The sequence below is a fragment of the Papio anubis genome, chromosome 16, assembly GCF_008728515.1.
Source record: "Papio anubis isolate 15944 chromosome 16, Panubis1.0, whole genome shotgun sequence".
Classification (NCBI taxonomy): domain Eukaryota; kingdom Metazoa; phylum Chordata; class Mammalia; order Primates; family Cercopithecidae; genus Papio; species Papio anubis.
Window position 1 is genome coordinate 83,212,021 of NC_044991.1, and position 9,179 is coordinate 83,221,199.

General features: G+C 41.8%; 1 long non-coding RNA gene across 1 annotated transcript; it reads right to left on the reverse strand.

Moving 5' to 3' along the window:
• Nucleotides 1–766: 766 nt before the first annotated feature.
• Nucleotides 767–4,784, reverse strand: LOC110740488. The gene is made up of 2 exons (XR_002515077.2): nucleotides 4,326–4,784; nucleotides 767–1,253 (listed from the first exon to the last, which is right to left on the reverse strand). It is a non-coding gene; the product is annotated as an uncharacterized LOC110740488 (long non-coding RNA).
• Between the last annotated feature and the right edge of the window lie 4,395 nt (nucleotides 4,785–9,179).

A 9,179-nucleotide genomic window follows, 5' to 3' on the forward strand; every position in this document is an offset into this window, starting at 1 on the left:
ACTTTTTCAGACAACCAAATGGGGACTTTGGACCACATGAGCTGGGAACAAATGCCCTTCGTGAAGACAGTTTAAATAGTAAAATGTAAACAACAGCAAGTCCAGCAAGTAATTTTGTTACCCACACTGTTGACCAAAAAAATCAAATACATGCTCCTAGTACCTCCAGCTGTTCTGTGGTCAGGATTGGGCAGGCACAGAGAGGCAGCTAAGCTACAAATACTGAAAGGAAGGCAGGATGTGTTTCATCACAGATGCGTGATGTAGATGGGACTTAAAGGTTTTACACCAAAGCCCACCAATCCAGTGACCCTAGAATTTCCTTTATAACAAACTAGTGCCAAAGAAGCCAGATTCATGTGCAAGTAATGATTGTACATGGCTTGCCAAAGGCCCATTAAAATAGCCTCTCAAAAACACAAGTCCACATTGCTATGGAAACACTGTCATTCCAAACCAAAAAAAATAGCAGAAGTTATTCTCAAATTCTGTGCAAACTGTTGGATCTGCATGTGTGTGAGCATGCGTGTGTTTGTACACACACATATACACACACACATACACACCCCCCCCCACACACACACACACACACACACACGTGCGGGAAAAAGCCAGCATATGCTCATCCTCTTAACTGCAGATTTGCATTAGAAAGCTTTTTCCAAAGGAAATGTTTGGAAACGTCTTCATAAAAAGGACCTACAGAAGTCATTTTGCTTTGGTCCTAGGGTAAGGAGGTCTTGTTTGATAGATGAAACATGGAAAAGAGAAGTGTCATAAAGCTTTATTGCTCTTTTAGTTTCCCCTCCAGATTCCCTTTCCTGGGTTTTCAATACTCGCTTCATCGCCTTGAACATCCCCTTCCTCTCAAGTGCTTGAAGCTCCCTTTCCTTTATTTCCCTTTGGTCAGAAAGTTCTGAAATTGTAACTTTCTTGGCAACAAATAAGGCATCAGTATAATATTTTTGCAACACAGTCTATATTGAGAAGTTGGCAGAAACACAGAAGATTTGCCTTACCTAGAAGTGGGAGTTCTTCGCTAATGACCTCCCAGAATTTCTTTTAGAAATCTGACAGCTTCCACTTCCACAGCATCTTCACCACCATCACTCTGGTCTGACCACCATCGTCTCCCACCGCGGTCCTGGAGCATTTTCTAACTGGTCACTCTGAATCCAGGGACCCTCTTCTTTTCCAATCTCTCACTGATGCCAGAATGATTTTTAAACTTCAAAGATGATCATATCATTCCCCTGATGGAAATGACTCATTAGTTTCCCATTTCCAACAAACCCAGAGTCCTTACTGTTCTATGACGTCCCCCTCGCCTTCCTCCCCAGTCTCAGCACAGTCCAGCCTCCTCTTTGTTTTCTGCTAGCCTCGCTCTAGCCACAGAAGTCCAGTGTAGCCCTTCACATTTAGCCGTGACTGTTTCCATCACAGGCCTGTGCATGTAGATCCCTCTGCCTAAAATGACTCCTCCCCACCCTTATCCCCACCTTGGCTCCCTCCTACATTTCTTCAGGGCTGCTTGAACACCACTCCCTCATCGAGTCCTCACCTAGAATGTCCTAGCATGCCCTCACCTCCCAGACACACTGTTGTTGTTTGTTGTTGTTGTTAGTTATCACAATTACCATTAACCAATATGTTGCCTTTTCTGATAGTTTACAAACTCCATGAGACCTATGATCGTAACAGTCTTGTTCAGAAGTATAATTCCTATACCCAGCATGGTGCCTAGTACATAAGAAAAATTCAATATGTTTTGTGGAATGAATGGATGAATTAATTAATAGATCCTAGAAATTGGCACCCCAGACTGTAAATCACTTAAGGAAGAATCTCTTGGCTTGTCTGCCTGTTGTGTTGTAGATTGTAGTGCCCAAATATAAATCTGCATGACGTTAAGTGTCCTAAGCCAGATCTCTGCTAAAATGTAAATGTCTTTTTAAGTCCCAAATTAAATACGGTCCAAGCCTCTACCCTCAAGGTGGTGGCAGGAAAAGGTAGGCAGGCAGAATAAGCAAGGAGGAGAAGTTATCTTGGGAAATGGACTTAAGAACTGAGAATGAAAGATTTCAGGAGTTGCTGCCCAAGAAAGTCTGAAGAATCCTGCTGGGGTTAGAAAGTGAACTTGACCTTAACAAGGGAAGCTAAGGTCATGGATCACAGGGCACAACTTCGATACAAGATCAGGGATTCAATGGGAGAATGGGGCAACGAAGGTAGTCCATTCATAAGGAGAGAAGATCTTCGTGACAGGCAGGTGAGAACTGACTCCAGGAATGGAGAGTATTCAAACTGGAGCATGGTATTCACTCAGATCCCAGAACATGCTTTGGGGACTTAAGTGTTAGCTCAGAGGAGCCACATTAGGCTAGACTTAACTTGCTGTTGTTTTCTGTGGCGCAGGCAGTGGTGCAATCTCGGCTCACTGCAACCTCTGCCTCCCGGGTTCAAGCGAGTCTCCTGCCTCAGTCTCCTGAGTAGCTGGGACTACAGGAGCCCACCACCACACCCGACTAATTTTTATATTTTTAGTAGAGACAGGGTTTCGCCATGTTTGCCAGGTTGGTCTCGAACTCCTAACCTCAGGTGATCTACCCACCTCACCCTCCCAAAGTGCTGGGATTACAGGCGTGAAGTACCGTGCCTGGCCTTGCTGTGGTTTTCTTGATTCCTTCAGCCATAATTTATCTCTCCTCCTCCAATGGCTGACAGCAACTGCAAGCACCTCTTCTACTGCACACAGCACATTCTGCCCCAGGTTTGAGTTATCTCTTGGGTCTTCCTGGCTAACCCAGGAGCACTGCTGAGGCCCTCTCCATCATATCTGTATCTCTTCCCTATCACAAGAAGCTCAGTGTTTGACACATGGAAAATTGAACCTGAATCTCTCACATGGAATTCATTGAGTGGTTGTGTAAGAAACTTGTACCAATAATTTATGAATTGCAACATGCTCTACAAATATCACCTGTATATCCCAAGGCTGTATGTTATTTAATATCAAACTCCCACACAGTTAGATGAGCAGAAAATCTAGTCTTTCTCTCTTTCCCTTGGAGATCCCTCTATGGTACGTTTAGGAATTCTAGGAGGATTTGTCCAGTTTCAAGGGTCTTTCTGCGGACAAGCTTGTTGTGGAAAATGCTTCCACAGTTGGACAATCCAGACAGGCTATGGCAACAGTCCAGGGCTATGGCAACTGTTACCCAAAAGAACAGTGCTGTTGATGGAACCTTGCTCTTCTCCTTCTGCTACTGCTATTGTGGTTGATCCTCACGCTGGTTCCTCAGGGTGCAGAGGAGCAGGCACCTTTTTGTAGTTCTTACTATAGCCATGAATAAACCTTACCAAAAACAGCCTGGACCCTCAAACTCAACTCATTCATCTGTTCTTTCTTCATAGATACATAGAGCTATTTCCTCCTAAGACACGGGTCAAAAAGAGTTTCACTATCATTCACATAACACCCCCAAAATAGCCCTCCTTTCCAATAACTTAGGTTTGAGTTAGGTCAAAGTCACCATTTCAAATTCCGTCTTTTCTAATGTGATTTTTATCTATGGGGCCTTTTGTCCTATCTGCCACCCAGTCTTGATCAAGGCCACACAACGTTATGGGAAATGTTTTAATAATTTTAAACTACAAGTAAAGGAGTCAAATCCTCTTAGAATGCCCCCATGGTCTTATGCATATTGCTCTAACACTTCCCCATAAACCTCAAAGTTGCAGTGAAAATGAAGTCCATATGTTCCATGAAACCTTCATTCCAGAACAATGGTTCAATGTTTGTTTTTCATTTGTGTAATGAAAGAGCTCAATTTACTATTTTTCAAGATATAAAGGAGTCTTCCAAAGGAGTAATAAAGGCTTCTACCACTAGAAAAAAAAGTATACCTCACTTTTTAATCATTGGTTCCCCAACTTTATGAATAAGTAAAGTCCCACCTCTACCAAGTACTTTACTGTATATGTTGCTAACATTCTGGAGGTATTTTCATTATGATAGACACATAATGTACATTGAATTAATAAAAATGAAATGACAATGTTGATTAAAACAGAGATGTGATTGGCTTGGGGCCCACATAATTCACTTTAGAGCATCCATTCATTCAAGCTACATAGTCAACATTTGCCCTTTATTTGTTTAGCAACTATCAGGTAACACAGCATGCCCTGTACTCTTGCCTCCTGAAGTCTGTTCTCATTGTCAACAAAGAGTGTGTTTTAAAAACCAAATACTATCATGCTCTTCCCCTATGCAGAACCATGCCACAGTTCCCATTTCTTTTAGAAGAAAGTCCTGGCCCCACCTCTCCAAAGCTTTGCAGAGCTGGCTCCTGTCCTCCTCTCCATTCCTGTGCTGAACCACATGGCCCTTCAGTCACATGTGGCCTCCCCTGAGGTCCCCACATGAGCCATGTCCCTTGTTGCCACGGGAACTTCACATGAAATAATCCCTCATTCTAGCCATCTCCCGCCTCATGTAGTTAAATCACCTTCATTCTTCAGAGGGCTGCTTCCCACCAGAACTTTCTGTGATGATGGGAATGCCCTAGATCTGCCTCATCCAATACAGCAGCCGGAAGCCAACAGTGGCCACTGAGGACTTGAGATGTGTCCAGTGTGACGAAGGACGGAATTTAAAAGCTTATTTCACTCTAATAAATGTAAATACCCATAAGCATGTAAAAAAGCTCAACATCACTGATCATTAGAGAAATACAAATCAAAACCACAATGAAACACCATCTCACACCAGTCAGAATGGCTATTACTAAAAAGTCAAAAAACAGCAGATATTGGTGAGGTTGCACAGAAAAGGGAATGCTTATACATGGTTGGTGGGAATATAAATTAGTTCAACTATTGTAGAGAGCAGTATGGCAATTCCTCAGAGACCTGAAAATAGAACTACCACTCGGCCCAGCAATCCCATTATTGGGTATATACCCAGGAATATAAATAATTCTACCATAAAGACACATGCACATGAATGTTCGTTGTAGCACTCTTCACAATAGCAAAGACATGGAATCCACCTAAATGCCCATCAATGGAAGACTAGATAAAGAAAATGTGGCACATACATGCCATGGAATACCATGTAGCCATAAAAAAGAATAAAATCATATCCTTTGCAGGAACATGGATGGAGCTGGAGGCCATTATCCTTAGAAAACTAATGCAGGCACCAAATACCACATGTTCTCACTTATAAGTGGGAGCTAACTGATGAGAACACACAGACACACAGTTGGGAACAACAGGGGCCTACTGGAGGGTGAAGGAGGTGAGGAAGGAGAGGATCAGGGAAAATAACTAATAGGTACTAGGCTTAATACCTCAGTGACAAATAATCTGTACAACAAACCCCCATGACACGAGTTTACCTATATAACAAACCTGCACAAGTACCCCTGAGCTTAAAATAAAATTAAACAAACAAAGGCCAGGCGCAGTGGCTCATGCCTGTAATCCCAGCACTTTGGGAGACCGAGATGGGCAGATCACCTGAGGTCAGGAGTTTGAGGCCACCCTGGCCAACATGGTGAAACCCAGTTTCTACTAAAAATATAAAAGTTAGCTGGGCGTGGTGCCTGTAATCCCAGCTACTCAGGAGGCTGAGGCAGGAGAATCGCTTGAATCTGGGAGGCAGAGGTTACAGTGAGCTGAGATAGGGCCAATGCACTCTAGTCTGGGTGACAGAGTGAGACTCCATCTCAAAAAAAAAATAAATAAAAAAAATAAATAAACACCCACATCTGGCTGCCATATTGGGTAGCGCAGCTCTAGAATTCAGTTTAAATGTCTTTCCTCACCCTCTAAGTTGAGGTAAATATTATATGTTAGTCCTGTTTTTTTTTTTTTTTTTTTTTTTTGAGACGGAGTCTCGCTCTATTGCCCAGGCTTGGAGTGTGGTGGTGCGATCTCGGCTCACTGCAAGCTCCGCCTCCTGAGTTCATGCCATGCTCCTGCCTCAGTCTCCTGAGTAGTTGAGACTACAGGCGCCCACCAGTCCTATGCTTTTTAATCATAGGACTTACTATATAAATTCCATCTGTTCATCATATGATTGTTTATCTTCAGTTTCCCCTATTAGTCAACAATTTCCCTGAAGTCAGGGGTCAGGTCTGTTTTGTTCCATATTGATCTGTAGGGCATAGTACAAGTGCTGGCATGTGGTAGACAAGAATGTTTCTGAATGAGTGAATGAATCAATGAATAAATGAGACTGTGGCTGTGTGACCAGAAAATCACTGCACATCTCTAAACCTCGATTTCTTTATCAATAAAGGTCTATGAGTCCCTTCAAGCTTAAACATTTTGTAGATTTCACCACTAAATAAGAAATTACAGAAATGTGGAGCGAGGTGGAAATTTCTAGACATTACTTGAAACTATTTTGTTCCCATAATGACTTTTTCTAAAGCATCTAAGAAAATGGCAGTAATTTATGGTTGGAAGGTCAAATATGCCATGAAATTTTATCAGAGCACAGTCCTGCCACTTCATTAAGACACACAGAATCTGTACAATCCATATTTGACTACTGAAACAATTCATTGAGGTGACCATTTACATTTTTTTCAGGAATGAAAAGCTTTTCCAACTCAAAGTTAAAATCTGAGGTCTCAAAATGTGAGAGACACTCCTGGTAATCACTCTGTCCCTGATTTATGCAATCTAGCAACTAATAAAATATGGATCAGAGAGATTTAATATAAATTTGTAATTATCTTTTTACTTCTTATTACTTTGGGTAATAACTTTTGTGGCTTTCTCATCACATACTCTCCTTTCAGAACAAAGTAAACCATACCAAAAGCACAGAAGGGTTCATTTGGCCGAGTTGTCAAATGAATTGTATAAAAAATAGAATGATGGAGGGTTTACATTGAAATTGAAAAGTTTATAGCCAATTTAAACTTGGCAAGAGTCTTGTGTACAATACTGGCTTAATCATCTATTGTTAAGATTCAGAATTTAGAAAAGTTATAGTCATCTTCTGGACCTAGCCTAAGAGTTATCCTTCTTCCCATATTGCCCCAGCCATGCTGAGGTTCTTCCCTCCTCTTTGCCCAAGGCCGATGCTTAACAAACAATCCATGGCAACGAACTCATCATGCAGACAGCAAAGACAGCATAGCACAGTGGTTAAATGCACGTGCACTGGAGGAGCTGTTTATGTTTAAACTTAACCTCTTTCTACCTTAGCTTCCTCAACTGTAAAATAGGAATAATAGTAGTACCTGCTTTGCCTTTGGTGTCAGAATGAAATGAGGTAATACCGTAGAGTACTCAACACAAAGTGCTCAAAGAACACTGACTATTGTGACAATGATAACAGTGGGTCAAAGAAGAAATACTACAAATCTGTGTATGAAGGTCCAGTACTCAACACTGTAAAACAGACAATGTTGCCAGTAAGTTTAAGGAGCTACCTTCTATAATAACATTTGTGTTGAATTTAATAACTGCCAATTATCAAGAACCTACTAAGTGCCAGGGGTACATAATCCTCCTCTATTCTCCCGGTAACCTAAAGATGTGGATGTGGTGGTAGTAGTTGTGGTAATTGATGTAGTGGTAATAATAATAAAAATAAAATATAACAATTTCTGAGTACATATTTGGCCTGGCACTGTGATAAGCTTGTTATATGTATTACCTCATTTAACACCTCTCAGCAAACCTACACTACAAGAATGATAATTACTTTCATTTTAGAGAAGATTATTGGCTGAAGAACTAAGAAGCAAGTCCAAGAGCCAACAATTCATGTGGAAAGCTGAGAGTGGAACCAGGTTTTTCTAGCTCCTGATAGATACTACCCCATGTCAATCTTATGGTCTTGGAAATTTAGGACCGGAAAACAGAGTATGGGTTAGTTAACAGTAAAAATATGAGCTGTGTGAATATGTAGACCAGGGCTGGGGCCAGGATGTGGTAAGTGAGGTTCCCAGGATAAAATATATATTTATACATATATGTATATATACATATATGTACGTATATGTATATATTTATACATATATTTTTATATATATATATGTATTAGAAGGCCCTTAACTCTCAGGAGGAACTCAAAGTAGGTGATATGAAACCAGAATTTTTTTGTGCAGATCATTGGAAATGACAGCAAATAGGCCCACTTATCCTTCTACCACAGGGTTCCAAAAATTCACGTTTTCTACCTACTGGAGACACAGAATCATATAACCAACTTGACTGGGGCTGTGTGTTAGAACCTAGAGGATGGCACTGCATCCTCTAAGGAAAGCATCTCCAAGCTTTGCCTCTGCTGCACCTCCAAAAAGCCATTCTGTTGCTCAGGCTGGCTGCTTCAGAGTCTCCACAAAGTGGTAGGACCCATGTGCCCACGGCCACATTTCCTTTACTATAAAGTGATTAAACCCAATTTTATGCCAGATTCTATGCAGACAGATCAAATACTGTAGAGTCTTGGAACATGGTACTGGCAGAGGCCCTGCGAGAAGGACAGGAAAACTCAGCTGGCATAGGTATTGACACGACTCAAGATGAAGCGTTGTGCCTTGCGAGTGGAAAGGAGATTGATGTAATCAATTTGCCACCAAGTGACTGACTGGACTCCTTAGGGAATAGTGTCCTAGCGCATGCTTGGCACACATTCTGTAGCTGGCAGGTTGGATAACCAGCACTAGCAGTAGCTAGACAAGACTTGGTGATTGAAAACTCCTTGCTACTGGGCCATGCACATCTTCCATCCCTGCTACCATAGCTACTGCATCATCCACTTGCTGTGCCAGCATTGACTGGCCAATGACAGACACTGGCCACAATCAGCTAGTCACGTTATTCTGTCTCCTTGATTATGTAGTGCTTCTTCTCTGGTGGTTACTCTCTGGTGGGCATTGGAATTCAATACAAAGAGGTTCACACCTTGTGCCTACTCACATGGTTCATCCACATGCTATTTCCTCAAACCATCTTGATCCCATTCTTCCAAAGCCCTTTCTTTTTTTAGGTCCCCAACCAATCATCTGAGCAATCCCCACAGCCTGTGAGTCTATACTCTATTCTTAGGGCTCATCTCTTTTCACACACAGTGTATGGCTGGGAGCACTGCCTAAAGTTCTGCCATTGGGAGGATTTCTCTTCTCTGTTCTTTTCTGGGACATCCC